The sequence below is a fragment of the Dendrobates tinctorius genome, unplaced genomic scaffold (genome assembly GCF_039654945.1).
Source record: "Dendrobates tinctorius isolate UK_male_01 unplaced genomic scaffold, ASM3965494v1 ptg000139l, whole genome shotgun sequence".
Taxonomy (NCBI): Eukaryota; Metazoa; Chordata; class Amphibia; order Anura; family Dendrobatidae; genus Dendrobates; species Dendrobates tinctorius.
The window spans coordinates 3776259-3793530 of NW_027361807.1; positions in this window are offsets into that span (position 1 = coordinate 3776259).

Here is a 17272-nt window from a genome sequence, read left to right on the forward strand (position 1 = left end):
TTTCCTCCTCTGGATTCTGTGATTCTTTGCAGCTGACCTCTGATGCCCATGAAATAGAATGTGCGAACAGCTCTTCAGAATGGCCCATCTGAGGTTCCCGTCAGTCAGTTGGGTGTTTGGAAATTTTTGACGTGGGGGAAGCAAGGGTGATTGGGGTGCCACCTCTGAGGATTGTACTGTGTGTGATGTTAAGGTGGAGGCAGAGGAGGAGAGACCCGGGGCTAGCAGCGGATACTGTGTCCAGGTCCATACGCCCAGGCACTACACCTGCACGTGTTCATGTAACCTGATCTACTGATACAAGACTGTTAAAGCGCCTCAGGCATTAACCTCTTAGGCATAAACTCTTACAGGCATAAAGCCCCTAGAGACTTAAGCTCCATTGCCTATTCCAATTTCTCCCAAATTTACCAGAGCACTACACGTGTTATAGACAGTTGGCATTGCATTAACCTCCAAAATCACTGCCTTATAATAGGATCTTATATAATTTTCCACTTTTAACTTCATTATCTGCAGCAGTCGGCAGACTGACGAAGGCCAATTGTAGGCCGAAACGTTTTTTGTGACTGCCACAATAAAAACTTATTTTGAAAAAGGATCATTCAGTTGAGTGCCAAGTTACTTTATTATTCAAGTACTTCGAAAGGCCCGATGTATCGGGGACTTAACTTGTAGGAAGGAACTTTCAGACGGATATGCTTGGTCGAAAGCCAAACTTTGTCGCCAGGATGATACGGAGGAAGGTCCCTTCGGCTTTTGTACGCATGTTTCTTGATTCGGGTACTGGCCTTCACAAGGGCTTCTCTGGTCTCCATCCAGATTTGCGAAAATTCCATGGCAAGAGTATCTGCTGCGGGAACTCCTGATGACGTGGAAAAGGGCAATGGAACCCCCGGGTTCTGACCAGAGACTACAAAGAACGGCGACTTGGTGGTAGATTCGCTGGGATGATTATTATGGGCAAATTCTGCCCAAGGTAGGAGAGAGACCCAATTGTCTTGATGGGCGTTGGAAAAGTGGCGTAGGTAGGTTGTTAGAACCTGATTAATCCGTTCCACTTACCCATTGGTCTGTGGATGATAAGCGGAGGAGAAGTCGAGAGATGTGCCCATAAGCCGACAGAGAGCCCTCCAGAATCGAGAGGTAAATTGGACCCCAGGGTCAGACACAATCCGTTGAGGAAGGCCATGTAGCCTGAAGATCTGGAGAATGAAGATCTCGGCCAACCTTGGAGCTGAGGGCAGTCCGGGCAAAGGTATAAAATGGGCCATCTTGGAAAAGCGATCTGCTACGACTAAGATAGTAGTGCATCCAGCTGAGCGGGGCAAGTCCGTTATGAAATCCATTGTGATTTGCCGCCATGGAGCCTCCGGAACAGGTAACGGGTGAAGAAGACCGGGAGGCAGGGTTCTCGGAACTTTGTTCTGAGCACAGGTCGTGCAAGAGGCTACGTAGTCCATCACGTCTTGGCGAAGGGAGGGCCACCAGTAGTAACGGGAGAGAAGCAGGAGGGTCTTCTTGGTCCCAATGTGCCCGTCAATCTCGGAGGAGTGCCCCCAGCACAGCACCTCCAGGCGTTTATTCTGGGGAACGAAGGTTTTGCCTGGTGGAGCAGTAGAGAAATTCACAGGAGCCACGGTGATAACTTTGGCAGGCTCGATAATATATGATGGACCCTCATCCCCTTCAGGCGACTGCAAGGACCTGGAGAGAGCATCCACTTTGATGTTCTTATTGCCAGTATGGAAGTGAAGCTTGAAATCAAAACGAGAAAAATACAGGGCCCATCTGGCTTGTCTGGAATTGAGTCTCTGAGCGGACTGCAGATAGGCCAAATTCTTGTGGTCCGTGAAGATAGTAAAGGGGTGGACTGCCCCTTCAAGCAAATACCGCCATTCCTCCAGAGCCATCTTAATGGCCAGCAATTCCCAATCTCCAATGGAGTAATTGCACTCTGCAGGCGAAAAGGATTTAGAAAAGAAACCACAGGGAACCAGCCGCCCAGATGGAGCCTGCTGGGAAAGGACCACCCCGGCTCCGGTGGAAGAGGCATCCACCTCTAGGACAAAAGGCCTACTGACCACCAGGCGTTGTAAGATCGGTGCTGATGCAAAAGAGCATTTCAAGGCAAGGAAGGCGTCTTCAGCCTCGGGAGACCAGCTGTTAGACTTAGATCCTTTACGGGTCAGAGTCGTAATGGGCTTGGTCACTGTGGAAAAATGAGGCACAAACTGTCAGTAATAATTAGAGAATCAGAGGAAACGCTGAATGGCTTTTATACCAACAGGATGAGGCCACTTGAGCACCGCTGAGAGCTTTTCTGGATCCATCTTCAGACCGAAATCTGTGATTGTATAACCCAAGAAGGGTATCGAGGTTTGCTCAATGAGGCACTTCTCAATCTTGGCGTAGAGATGATTCTCCCGAAGACGATGCAGGACCATGCGAACGCTTCTACGATGAGAGGATAGGTCGGGCGAAAAGATGAAAATATCATCTAAGTACACCACCACGCAGGAATACAGTAGATCCCGAAACACCTCGTTAACGAATTCCTGAAACACGGCCGGAGTGTTGCAGAGACCAAATGGCATGACTAAATATTCATAATGACCATCACGGGTATTGAAGGCAGTCTTCCACTCGTCCCCTGCGCGGATCCAGATTAGATTATAAGCTCCCCGCAGATCCAACTTCGTGAAGACCCGAGCCCCCCTCAGCCGGTCGAAGAGTTCAGGGATGAGCGGAAGCGGGAATCGATTCTTAACGGTGATATTGTTCAGGCCCCGGTAGTCAATACATGGTCGGAGTGATTCGCCTTTCTTCCGAACAAAGAAAAAGCCTGCGCCTGCAGGGGATGAGGACTTCCGAATGAACCCCTTGGCCAGGTTTTCTTGAATGTATTCCGTCATAGCTGTGGTCTCTGCTGGGGATAGAGGATACGTTCTCCCTCCGGGAGGGGTGGCTCCGGGGATCAGGTCGATAGGGCAGTCATAGGCCCGATGCGGAGGCAGTGAATTCGCTTCTTTTTTGCTAAAAACATCGGCATACGCATGATACGGTGCGGGAAGGCCCGGGAGCTCGATTGGCTTAGGCAGCGAACGAGGAAGGACGATGGACCGCAGGCAACGTTCATGGCAGGAGTGGCTCCACCGCAGAATCTCCCCTGAACGCCAGTCAACAACTGGCTCGTGCAGCCTGAGCCAGGGTAATCCAAGGAGAACAGCATGGGATAATTGCGGCAGGATGTAAAAGGCAGATCGATACGAGTAGCCAGGGATATGAGATCCTCCAGGGTGGTAGGGGTATCTCGCCTGGCAAGCTCGTCCTTGATTTTACCTGAAAGACCCCTCCAAAAGGCACCCACAAGTGCCTCATTATTCCACCCCAGCTCCGACGACAATGTCCGAAAGCGGATGGCGTACTGTCCCACAGTAAGGGAACCTTGGCGGAGGTTAAAGAGGGCCTCTGTGGTAGATGCAACGCGTCCGGGTTCGTCGAATACTTTGCAGAACATCTCCAGAAAATTCTGGATAATAGAAACTATGGGATCACCCCTCTCCCATAAAGGATTCACCCAGGCCAGGGCCTCTCCCTCAAGGTGGGATACTATGAACACCACCTTGGCGCGATCTGTGGGATATTGCTGGGGCAAAAGCGCAAAGTGCAATCTGCACTGGTTTAAGAAGCCCCGACACAACTTAGGATCTCCGCTGTAACTGGGAGGCTTTCCCAGACGAGGGGGCGGGGATGAAACTGCGTCCCGTGATGAGGTTGAGGCGGCCGCTGAGGACTGCAAGGCAAGCAGTCGATCATCAACGGACGCCATGTAACCCAAGATGTGAGACTGAGCATCGCGTTGCTGCGTGAGCTCCTGCTGAAGACTAGCTAAGAGGGGAGCATGCCCTGGATCAGAGGTTTGCAGGGCAGACAGCCGGGTGTCCATGGATTTCATGAAGGACATTATCCGGGTCTGATTTTCACGTAAGAAAAGTAGTTCCGTCTGTGTAGCGGCCGCGGCACCGGCGGGATCCATGGCCTGATCTCTAGTAGAGATGAGCAGACATTTTAAAATTTGAATTTGACATATTCAATAAATGTTCAACTAAGATTCGATTTGTGGCAAAACATTTGCAAGTATCTCAATACTACAGACTAGAAAGCTTGTAATTGCTCGGAAAATACATGTGAGGAAGAGGCAATCTTATACTATGAAGCAGTGCAGATCTGCGATTATTCTCTCATACCATGAGAAAGCAATCACAGCAAGATTACAGGTAACATCACCATTGTAACCTGTGAAAGGACTAGCTTGGTAAACATTGAGAATTTATATGTTCTGCAGTCCTGCTTCACAATATTACAATATTTCCTTAGCTTATGTCATTAATATCAATCAATTTCATGTTAAGGATTTGATATGGTAGTAACTAACATATTTTTCTCACTCCAAGGTTGTGCTTAACAGATGCATGAATGACTGTCGCTATAAAATTAACTCGATAAAATGTCAGAATTAAAAAACACAACAACAAAAAAAGTAGCAAGTTTAATATTACAATAAAACCCCCAAGACACTCAACTCCTACCCCCCAAACTCTTCAGCACCAATGTCGCTGTGGTCCCCTACCAATCTTTTGTTCCATCCTGAAATCAGTGTGCTGGCAAATAATTGCGGCAGGCTATTTATTGGCATTATTTCTTAGTCCTCTGCTTCTCCTAATATATACAAACTTAGTCTACTTTCACATTGCTGTGATGCAGCTGCACTTAAAGATTGTTTTAATTATTCTTAATTCAATAGTACACATGAAAGTAAGAAACTTTGCAATATTGTAATATTTATCAGAAAAAAATGCTTCTTTCTTCTCTGGATCTTTCACTCTCAAAATTCATAATTCCTGGGAAAAATCTGTATTTAGTGAAGACATACTCTGAAATTATTGAGATAGGAGATGGCAGGTGCTACTGATGAGATTCTATGTAGAAAGGATTCTAAATAGAATCTTATCATAGGCAAAAAACATAGCAAGAAGAAACAAAAATGTTTAAAAACATAGCAGAAAAAAATAAGCCAAATTTTACCAAACAGGTTAAAAAACATATGAACTTACAGAATGCAGCAGACCCCCTGGGCGGAGGCAACAGTGGTGCAAAATACTGATGAAATAACACTCACAACCTACCAATTCATGGCGGGGTTGATCGATCGACATGGATAAGGCTTGTCAGATGTTGTGCACAGCATCTGTCTTATAGCCTATTAGTGATGCAACGTTTAGCTGAGCACAGGGCCTCTTTAAATCTACACAGCCATTCATGAGTTAACAGTTTTTGTGGCATGGAAAGGGTTTAGAGTTCCTTGCTGTCTATTGGCTGTGCTGCTTATTGGATCCACACCCTTCCATTATATAAACCTGTGCCTGGCTTCCCTCCATGCGAGCAATAAAATCTTTATTCTGTTACTGACTGCATTGGAGAAAGTGTTATGGAGAGTTGCTCTAGTTGTCTAGACAGCTGGTGCTCTTTCGTGCTGCTTTTCTGCCTCTTCATTGTGTACCCATTTCACCTCCGATCAATGCCTCTGCAAAGTCATCGCAAGGGGCCAATTGCTGCAATGGTGACCCAATGTTGTCATGACACCATCCGGGTCACCAGGGCTAGCAAGCTAGTTGGATGATGCAGAGTTCTTGATCTAACTAGCTTGTCAGTGCAGCACTAGCAGTTATAAAGTATAGCAATAGTGCTGCATTGCTATGCTTTATAACTGCGATCAGAGTGCTGAAAGGGAAATTCCCAAAGTAAAAAAAGTAAAAAAAAGTAAAAATGTTTTTTTTAAATTCACAAAATAACAAAAAATAAATAAAAAATATATTTTACCCATAAATAAGTATTTATATGAAAAAAACTAGTAAGTGCACGCAGTTGGTGTTGCCGTGTCCAGACTGGCCCAACCTATAGAACTGTCGCAATAGTTAACCCTTTCACTGAGCATCTTTAAAAAAGAAATAAAAAAGGAGCCAAAAGCTATGTTTTGTCATCATACTGCTGAACAAAATGTGGAATAAAAAGTGATAAAAAACACAAATGTAAATAAAAATGGTATAGCTAAAAACGACATCTTGTCCTGCAAAATACAAGCCACCATACAGTTCCATCAGTGGAAAAATAAAAAATTTATAGTTTTCAGATTAAAGTAAAAATGACTCTTTTTTTCTGTAAAATAGTTTTTATTGTGTAAAAGCACCAACACATAAGAAAAATAATTTGATTGGAGTATCGCTGTAATTGCACTGACCCGAAGAATAAAGCTGCTTTATCAATTTTCCAATTTTTCAATTGTTCATTCTGCCTCATAAAAATTGGAATAGAAAGCAATCAAAAATTGTCATGTTCCCAAAAAATGATACCAATAAAAATGTCAACTCGTCCTGCAAAAAACAAGCAGAAATATGGAAAAATTATATCTCTCAAGCTATGGTGATGTAAAAACTAGCTTTTACAAAAAAAGTGTCTTTTAGTGTCTGAAGGTAGTCAAACATAAAACTATATAAATCTGGTATCACTGTAATTGCACCGACCAGAAGAATAAAGTTGTCTAATCACAATGTGGCTCGGCTAACATTTTTCCTGCGCTCTGTGCTGAGAGCTTACACTGGGGTTTCTGTGTAAATCTCTGAAAAACAGGAGACAGTCAGAACCCCCGGCAGAAGATTCCCAACAAAGAGGAAGATGGAGACATTGTGGATGCCGTCTGGCCTGTGATCTGGCCGTCTTTTTAGGCATGCATAAAAATGCTATCTGCCACAGTTTTGTGCACTTCTGAAAAGAAGGACAACACTGAACAAAGTCCAGATGGAGTCCAGAGTAACTCTGCTGCCTCATTATAGTGAATAAATTCTTTAGATGTTTCATCTGAATCACGTAATTCGAAGATTTAGATGAAAATCCCAATATACTGTAGTTAGAGCGCAGGATTAATGTGATCCCAATGTTATATAAAGTGTTCCCAATAAAGGCTTCAACTCAATCCACAAGTAAAGCAAGTCCCCACTCAGGTTCATGATCTGGTTCTGAAATTAAGGGGGCTTCCACGTAACTGATAGCACAAAGGCTCTGGAAAAGCACTATGGCTCCTTGACCCCAACAGAATACTAGCGAACTCTGTACTTTCAAATCCAAATTCATCCCCCCTTCTGAGCCCCACAATGTGCATAAACCACATTTAGCGCCCACATGTTTGGCATTTCTGTAGCGATGGGAGCCTGCCTAAGTTACTGGTGCATGTCTCCAGTAGCGGGAGCTGGGCATAAAGTACTGGGCACTACAACGTACAGGGGACTACAATATATGCGCACTGCAATAGCAGATTTGCAATTTTCACTCCGCAATATCCACTGCTGCTTGTTTCTTGAAAATGCACAGAGTCAAAATTATCACTACACCTGTAGATAAATTCCCAAAGGGTTAAAATTTCCCAAATGGGGTCACTTGAGGGGGTATTCTACTCTTCTAGCACTTGGGGGCTCTGTATATGGAGTCTGAAAACTAATCTAAGAAAATCTGAGCTCCAGGCAAATAGTATTCTGTCCCTTGCGAGTCTGGGGTTTCAAGGTGCTCACCCTACAACTAAATACATTCCTTGAGAAGTCCAGTTTCCAAAATGATGTTACTTGTGGGGGGTTTCCACTGTTTAGGCACACCAGGGGCTCTCCAAATCAGACATGTCTTTTGCTAATGATTCCAGACAATTTTGACTTTAAAAAGTCAAACTGTATTCCTTCCTTTCCGAGCCCAAACAGTAGTTTTCCCACACTTCCCCCACATATGGGGTATCGGCGTACTCAGGAGAAATTGCACAACAAATTGTATTTTCCAATTTCTTTTTGTTACCCTCATGAAAATAAAAAAAATTGGGTCTCAAAGAACATTTTAGTGAGAAAAATTGTATTTTTTTATTTTCATGGCTATACGTTATAAATTTGGTGAAGTACTCAGGGTATCAAGGTGCTCACCACACATATAGATAAGTTCTCTGAGGGGTCTAGTTTCTAAAATAGCATCACTTGGGGGAGATTTCCACTGTTTTGGTAAAGCAAGGGCTCTCCCAATGCATCATGGTGTCCTCTAATGATCCCACCCAATTTTGAGTTCAAAGAGTCAACTTGTGCTCCTTCCCTTTCCGAGCCCTGCCGTGCACCCAAAAAGTAGTTTCTCCCCACATATTGGGTAATTGCTTGCTCAGGAGAAATTACATAACAAAGTTTGGGATTCATTTTCTCCTGTTTCCTTTGTAAAGACAAAAATTTGGGGCTAAAATAACATTTTTGTGAAAAATAGTTAAATGTTCATTTTTTCCTTCCACGTTGCTTCAGTTCCTGTGAAACACCAGAAGGGCTAATAAACTTATTGAATATGGTTTTTCAGCACCATGAGAGGTGCAGTTATTAGTGGTGTAATTTTGGGGTATTTTCTGTCATATTGGTCCCCCAAAGTCACTTCAAATGTGATGTGGTACCTAAAAAAATGGCTTTGTAAATTTTGCTGGAAAAATGAGAAATCGTTTGTCAAATTTTAACCCTTCTAATTTCTTAACAAATAAAATTAGATTTACAAAATTGTGCTGATGTAGAGTGGACATGTGGGAAATGTTATTAATTAACTATTTTTTGGCACTTAACTCTGTTTTAAGGGCATAAAACTTTTGAATATTTTTGTCAAATTTCAGATTTTTTCACAAATAAATGCATAAAGTTTTATAGAACAAATTTTACCACAAAGTACAATATGTTGCAGTTAAGAGTTATTAACACATAAAATGACACTGGTCAGATCTGTAAAATTTTCATGAAGGTGAAAAAAGGCTTTGGGGGTAAAGAGGCTAACATGGCTTAACATTTTAAGCATAAGATTTCATGTCGATCTATGTTCATGCATCCCCTCGTATAAAAAGGCAACTTCCTGTTACTTGAAATGTAAACTATATGAGATGGGGGTAGAAAACAAACTATCATTCTTAGGGCTCACATACAACACGACTGAGTGCTATTTGATGACATCCTAATTTATTTTGATTTCCGAGGACTCACACAATGGATATGATGGAGAAATCTTGTTCTCCATTTTCTCCTCACCTGTGCTACGATTCTCTCATGCGAGAGAATCAGATCACAATAAGCTAACACTCGGATCAGATTTTGATCAGAGTATTATTTACATAATCAATTTGATTTTTTGTTATGAGAGAATCAATGCTCGTGTGACCCCGGCCTTAAAAAAAAATCCTTGCGATTCTTAAAACAAATAAATACAAGAATATGAGCACAAATTGACTATGCTGACCATATTATAGATTGGATTTGCTGTTGTCAATTTATCTAAATTGGGATAAATGACCCTAAATTTATGTCCCTGTCCAAAGAATTATCATTTTGGCAAAGTATTGACTGTATGTAGCTTTGGCTTCTCATGGAGTTGTTTAGTTACTGAGGGTCGTTATTTGCATATTTCTTGTTGCGGCTCAGGTTTTTAGCTTGGCTATATTTTTGTACTCTTACAAACTCTGGGTGTGAACTACCATAACTATTCCTTCTGTATTGCTTCCTATGGATGGGTGTCTTTTTCAGGGCTCTATCCTGCTCTGCCCTTATTCACATTGACGTTGTATGACACATTGTAAAATTTTAATACCAGACAGGTAATACTTGGTGGGATGGCTTTTATACTTTTTTTTATCAAAATAGGTACCCTTTATTATTTACATGTACCATTAGTGTTTACTCATTTATTGTACTTGTTGTAGGGTCTATGCTCATTTTGTATTTTGGTTGTTTTTATTTTAACCGCTTCCCGACCGCCCACAGTAGATAAACGTTGGCGCTTGCTGGGCTTTGTGCAGCGCCGACGTTTATCTACTGTTGGCGGTTTTGTGCCCCCCGGGACCCCCACATACCTTATAACGCGGGGATCCCGGTGCACAATGCATGCTGGGACCCCCGACGTCATCGAGACCTGATTGGTTCAGGTCCTGATGACGTCAGCGTCACAGCAGCCAATGAGAGCGCTCGCTGGGAAAGCTGCTTGTTTCCCGGCGATCTCACTCATTGTAATGCGACTTCTCTTCTGATCTCACACTGACAGATGATCAGAGCTGAAGCAGCGTTACTGTGTGACTAGATCGCTGCCTGGCACAGCTGATCACTGCCTGGCACAGCTATGCCAGGCAGCGATCTTGTCACACAGTAACGCTGCTTCTCCTCTGATCATCTGTCAGTGTGAGATCAGAGGAGAAGTCGCGTTACTATGTGCCAGGCAGCGATCTTGTCACATAGTAACGCTGCTTCTCCTCTGATCATCTGTCAGTGTGAGATCAGAGGAGAAGTGGCGTTACTATGAGTCAGATCGCAGAGCAGCGATCTTGTCACAAAAATAAAAAAAAAGTAAAGAAAAAAAAAGCAGGCACGCAGGTTAGGGCTAGGGTTAGGGTTAGGGCTAGGGTTAGGGCTAGGGTTAGGGCTAGGGCTGGGATTAGGGTTATAGGTGTGTTGGTGTTAGGTTTGTGGTTACGGTTATGGTTAGGGTTGGGATTAGGATTAGGGGTGTTTTGGGGTTAGGGTTGGAATTAGAATTGGGGGTTTCCACTGTTTAGGTACATCAGGGGCTCTGTAAACGCAACATGACGCCCGCAGACCATTCCATCAAAGTCTGCATTTCAGAACGTCACTACTTCCCTTCCGAGCCCCGACGTGTGCCCAAACAGTAGTTTTCTCCCACATATGGGGTACCAGCATACTCAGGACAAATTGGACAACAACTCTTAGTGTCCAATTTCTCCTGTTACCCTTGTGAAAATAAAAATTGGGGGCTAAAAGATCATTTTTGTGGAAAAAAATGATTTTTTTTATTTTCACGGCTCTACATTATAAACTTTAGTGAAACACTTGGGGTTCAAAGTGCTCACCACACATCTAGATAACTTCCTTGGGGGGTCTAGTTTCCAAAATGGGGTCATTTGTGGGGTGTTTCCACTGTTTAGGTACATCAGGGGCTCTGCAAACGCGACATGACACCCGCAGACCATTCCATCAAAGTCTGTATTCCAGAACGTCACTACTTCCCTTCCAAGGCCCACCGTGTGCCCAAACAGTAGTTTTCTTCCACATATGGGGTATCAGCGTACTCAGGACAAATTGGACAACAACTTTTGGGGTTCAATTTCTCCTGTTACCCTTGTGAAAATAAAAATTGGGGGCTAAAAGGTCATTTTGTGGAAAAAAAATGATTTTTTATTTTCATGGCTCTACGTTATAAGCTTCTGTGAAGCACTTGGGGGTTCAAAGTGTTCACAACACATCTAGATAAGTTCTTTAAGGGCTCTAGTTTCCAAAATGGGGTCACTTGTGGGGGGTTTCCACTGTTTAGGTACATCAGGGACTCTCCAAATGCGACATGGCATCCGATCTCAATTCCTGCCAATTCTGCATTGAAAAAGTCAAACGGCACTCCTTCCGTTTTGAGCTCTGCCATGTGCTCAAACAGTGGTTTAGCCCCACATACAGGGTATCGGCGTATTCGGGAGAAATTGCACAAAAAAATTTTGTGGTTCATTTTCTCTTTTTACACTTGTGAAAATAAAAAAAAATGGTTCTGAAGTAAAATGTTTGTGAAAAAAAGTTAAATGTTTATTTTTTCCTTCCACATTCCATTCATTCATGTGAAGCACCTGAAGGGTTAATAAACTTCTTGAATGTGGTTTTGAGTACATTGAGAGATGAAGTTTTTAGAATGGTGTCACTTTTGGGTATTTTCTGTCATATTGACCCCCCAAACTCACTTCAAATGTGAGGTGGTCCCCAAAAAAATGGTGTTGTAAATTTTGTTGTAAAAATGAGAAATCCGCTGGTCAACTTTTAACCCTTTAACCACTTCCTAAAAAAAAAAAATTATGCTTCCAAAATTGTGCAGGTGTAAACTAGACATGTGGGAAATGTTATGTATTAACTATTTTGTGCGATATCACTCTCTGATTTAAGGGCATAAAAATTAAAAGTTTGAAAATTGCAAAATTTTCGAAATTTTCGCCAAATTTTGATTTTTTTAACAAATAACCGCAGTTCATATCTAAGAAATTTTACCACCATCATGAAGTACAATATGGCACGAGAAAACAGTGTCAGAATCAGCAGGATCCGTTGAAGCATTCTAGAGTTTTGACCTCATAAAGTGACACTGGTCAGAATTGAAAAAATTGGCCCGGTCACGAAGGCAAAAACAGGCTCGGGTGCGAAGGGGTTAAGTTTTGTTATTTAAAGTGGGGACTGTCAATGGGATGATCATGAGAAAAAGTTCCATGGTTTTAGAATTATAATAAATTAGTTTTGTTTTTAACATACTATTTTTTTACAAGTCATACCCTACTCTGCAACCAATTGAAACCACACACAACCAGTTTGAAAAAAAAAATCCAAACCCTTCCATTAGACCAGAGGATTTAGGAAAATAGATGGAGATACAGAAGCCACCAAACCATTAATTTTTCTTTTAGCTATTATTATGTGGATTTCTTTTGAGTGGCCTTTCATTATAAATGCATTTTTTCAGTAGAATAATCTCAAACGTCCATTAAGGCAAAACCCATTAACAATAAGAGTATGCTTAGGATGGAGCCAAGAAGTTTACAGAAAGGAAGGTGACCGTAAGGGTTGATAATGGAGTATTCTGTAGACTGTAAGAGAAAAGGTGGCTTTTTGATTAAACAGAAGAAAATTTGTAAAGAATAAAATACTTTATCAGCAAAAGAGCCAGATACCAACAAATCAGTAATAAGTAATAGTCCTATTCAGAACAACCTACCCCGCAACTTATTGAAACTTTCCATAATGCATGTGAAACGAAGCCCTTTGCTTTAGGTCTGAATATTTAGAAAGATAAAAGATAGTCCAGAGGTAAATAAAGTGCTTTTTTTCTATAGTACAAGATGATTTCATTCTGAAGAGCCTTTCAGCAAAAATACATTTTTTAGGAAGATGATCTTATAGTCTATTAAGGAGAAACCCTTTTAAATTAGCAGTAAGCATAGGTGGGAGCCAAGAAGTTTACAGAAAAGATGAGAATCATAAAGGTTGCTGATGCGCCTTCTGTAGAATACAAGAGAAAAGGTGGATATTCACTAAAAAGAAAAGTAATTTTCACAAAATAAACTATTTCATCAACAAAAGAGACAGATACCAACAAAATTGCATCTTTGCAAAAAGCATAAAAGATTGTGCTTCTTAGCAACCACCAGAGTTCGTGGTAGACATTGAGAGAGCAGAGCACCTGTAATCAGCAAATTCTGGAGTAGAAAATTGGGGTGTCTGTAATGTTCTTCTGCTCAGCGAATAATAAAATGGACCATGTTGGCCAACAGTCCTCTACACGTAGCTAGGTTCTGAAGACACACCTCAAAATATAAAGAGTTGATTCAGCGTACACAAAAGAGTCTGCTTCTATCCAGAACAGTGATAAAGGAATCAGGCCCTCACTAGGACTTGAGGGTATTGCCAACCAGGCAAGGGTATACACAAGGTGAATGGTATTAATGATGTTGGCAAAAATAAATCTTTACTAATAGGAATGCAAAGTTATAAATTAAATATATCAAAGAGACCTTAGTAAAAGTATCATATCTGATTAAGGGAAGACGGTAAGGTCAAACTCCCTATTAGACCTTTTGGCTCCAGAACCTGTAGACTTTGGTTCCAAAAAGTCCTCATGACTTTTAAGTTGAACAATCAGATTTTCTCCTCGTCTGCTTGGGAGTACATGTTTTAGTACCTGATACCTTAATTGTGAAATTCTATGTCCCATTTTATGGAAGTGGTAGAGAAGAGGGAGAAGGAATAAACAGGATATTCTTGGTCAATATTATTGGTTATATTAGTGTCTAGGTAGGTAGTCCATTCCTTTATCAAGACAATTTTTAATTTTTGTGCATTCATTTTTCTTCCTTTTTTGAAGAGTCACAATTTGTTTTAATTTTTCGTCCATACAAGCATATGAGGACTTGTTTTTTGCAAGATGAGTATTCCCAGTGAAATAAAATGGTGAAAAAATACAATTTATCCATTTTTTTTAATTTTGTTATTACTGTATTCTCTGTATGGTAAAAATGAGCAGTGAATATGATTCTCCAGGTCAGTATGAATATGGCAATATCAAACTTGCACAGTGCTTTTTAAGTGGTGGAAAACAATTCAGATCGATGACGTTTTGATCACTTTTTGTTGTATTTTTCAGGGCAGTGTGATGACTGAAAAAACGTACTTTGGACATTCTTAGTGTTTTACGGAATTTAATTCTTTAGTTTGCTAGATCGAACTTCTACGGATGCGATAATGTCAAGTATGTTTTTTTCGTTCATTATTTCTAATAGAACAAAAGGGAGGTGCTTCAAACTTTAATACTATTCAACCTATATATATATAAAGCTGAGTGTATGCATGTGTGTGTGCATGTACCAAGCCATGCCCACTCCATATAGCCACGCCCACAAGCAGCTGGAAAGCGGGAAGGGAAAGTGCGGGATGTGGGTAGAGAGCAGAGCTGCGAGGGAGAGAGTGGAACACGGATGGAGAGCGGGGCTGCAAAGCGATAGAGCGGGATGGCCAGTGGAGACAGGGGCTGTGGAGGGAGAGAGTGGGATGGGCAAGTGTAGAGAGGGGCTGCAGAGGAAGAGCGCGGGATGGCCAGTGGAGAGCGGAGCTGCGGGGAAAGAGAGCAGGATAGCCCGTGGAGACAGGGGCTACTGAGGAAGAGAGAGCGGTGCTGTGAAGGGAGAATGCGGGATGGCAATTGGAGAGTGGGGCTGCAGAAGGAGAGCGTGATGGTGGATGGAGAGCTTGCTGCGGAGGGAGACAGCAGGGCTGTGGAGTGAAAGCGGGGCTGCTGAGGGAGAGAGCGGGATGGTCAGTGGAGACAGGGTCTGCAGAAGGAGAGAGTGGGATGATGGATGGAGAGCGGGACTGCAGAGGTAGAATGCAGGACGGCGGATGGAGAGCTGGGCTTTGGAGGGAGAGAGTGGAACGGCAAGTGGAGAGCGGGGCTGCAGAGGGAGAGAGTGGGACGGCAGTTAGTTACTATGCCCGGGCAACACCAGGCTCTTCAGCTAGTTCTTCATATTTTTAAAAACTTATTTTTTTTACATTTAACTTTATTAGTTTGAGAGCCCATACCATTGTGATATTGCAATATATAGCTTAAATAATGGTCTCATCTGAAGCTCAGCCTATTGCTAAGCTTTAGTTGAATACCAAGATGGCAGCAACAGGGGTCTTCGGCAGGTCCCCAAATGCCATGCTAGCCCATTGGCATCCCACAATTTCATCATAGGGAGCCAATAGGAGCAGGCATATTGTCAGTGACATGATTAAAATGCTGTTATCAGTGATTGATGGCGCCATCTAAATGGTTAACTGCTTAGCTCCAACTAGAGCTGTTACAGATAGATGCAGGCTATGTAATATAGCTGGCATCTGTCAAGTGTTGAGGGTGATCAACTCCTTAACCCCCTCCAAAAATGGTCACCCAGACCCAGAGCAGGACATATAGTTACGTCCAAATGGGTTAAAGGGGTTGTCCACTTTCTCTTTTTAGGGCAACTTTCCTTAAAATATCATCAGTACTTTTGTCCATAAAAAGGCTGCTGATGGAGCAGCATGTGACCAGATCTGTCCATTAGCCTTTTCCAATAGTGAAACACCTCACATGGAAAAGCTACATAACTATTGGAAGAGGCTTACAGACACTAGACAGATCTCAATGAACATGAAAAAAGGTTATAGGGAACAGGGAGAGTCAGCTCATTGTGTGTGAGTTAGTGGATGAAGCTGGTTGTCTAGCACAGAGTAGCCCGGGATTCCACTTGGTAGTAGTGCAAGGAAGGAAGATTCCAGCAAGACAAAGATGAGAAGGTAAGTAAAATCCACAATTTATTGGTCAGATTAAAAGTAGAAAGTGTTCACATAATCCAGTGGCATGATACCAAACCAATGAGTTTCAACTAATGAAAGCATTACTCATGGTTACCATCATGGTCTCGCTGGAATCTTCCTTTCTTCTGTAGACAGGTCTGGTCACATGTGCCATCATCAGTAGCCATTTTATGGCCAGAAGTGCTATTCGTTTTGGGAGAAAAGCTGCACTAACAAGAGAAAATGGACAACCTGTATAATCCATTAGCCCATATGGGTGTAACCAGGGGCAGACACTGAGAGCAATGGGCCCCTGTGCAAGAATTATGGATGGACCTCCCCCCTTCCTCCATTTTCTTTTTTTTTTCATAGACTTGCCTTTGTAAAAAAAAATAAATTACTCATTTTCCCCTAGTCCAGTGATGTCTCTCTGCCACTGTTCCATCTACATTAACAGGCTGCAGTGGTAACATCACACGTGACCACTTTAGCCAATCACAGGGCTCAGCAACTTGTTCCGTCTATCTTGACATAACCGCTGAGCTCAGTTATTAGCTCCATCAGACGTGTTACAGTCATGACTAGTGTTGAGCATTCCGATATTGCAAATATCGGGTATCGGCCGATATTCGCTGTATCGGAATTCCGATACCGAGTACCGATATTTTTACAATATCGGATACCGGAATCGGAAGTTCCCATAATGCAATGAGCCAGTGTTGTGGCTGTGATTGGTTGCTGAAATGATGTCATCATGATGCACTGTCTGTGTGCATCATGCAGCGCGGTCTGTGCGGGCCTGTTGGTGGTCTGTGCGGGCCTGCCGGGGGTCTGTATGGGCCTGCCAGGGGTCTGTGCGGGCTGCCGGGGGTCTGTGCGGGCCTGGGCCTGCCGGGGGTCTGTACAGGCCTACCGGGGGTCTGTGCGGGCTGCCGGGGGTTGTGTGTGTGTGCAGGCATCGTCCGATGGGACAAGTCCCATCGGGCTATGCCTGCTACAATGACAGTGATTGACACATTAGCCAATGATGGGATAGTATTAGTCCCATTATCCGGCTAATGTGTTGAATGTAAAAAAAAAACAATAAAAAAAAACATACATACTACATACATACTGCATATATACAACATTCATACAGCATACATACATACTACATACATACTACATATATATACAACATTCATACAACATACATACATACTACATACATACTTCATATATACTACATTCATACAACATACATACATACTACATACATACTACATACATTCTACATATATACTACATATATACTACAGTCATACAACATACATACTACA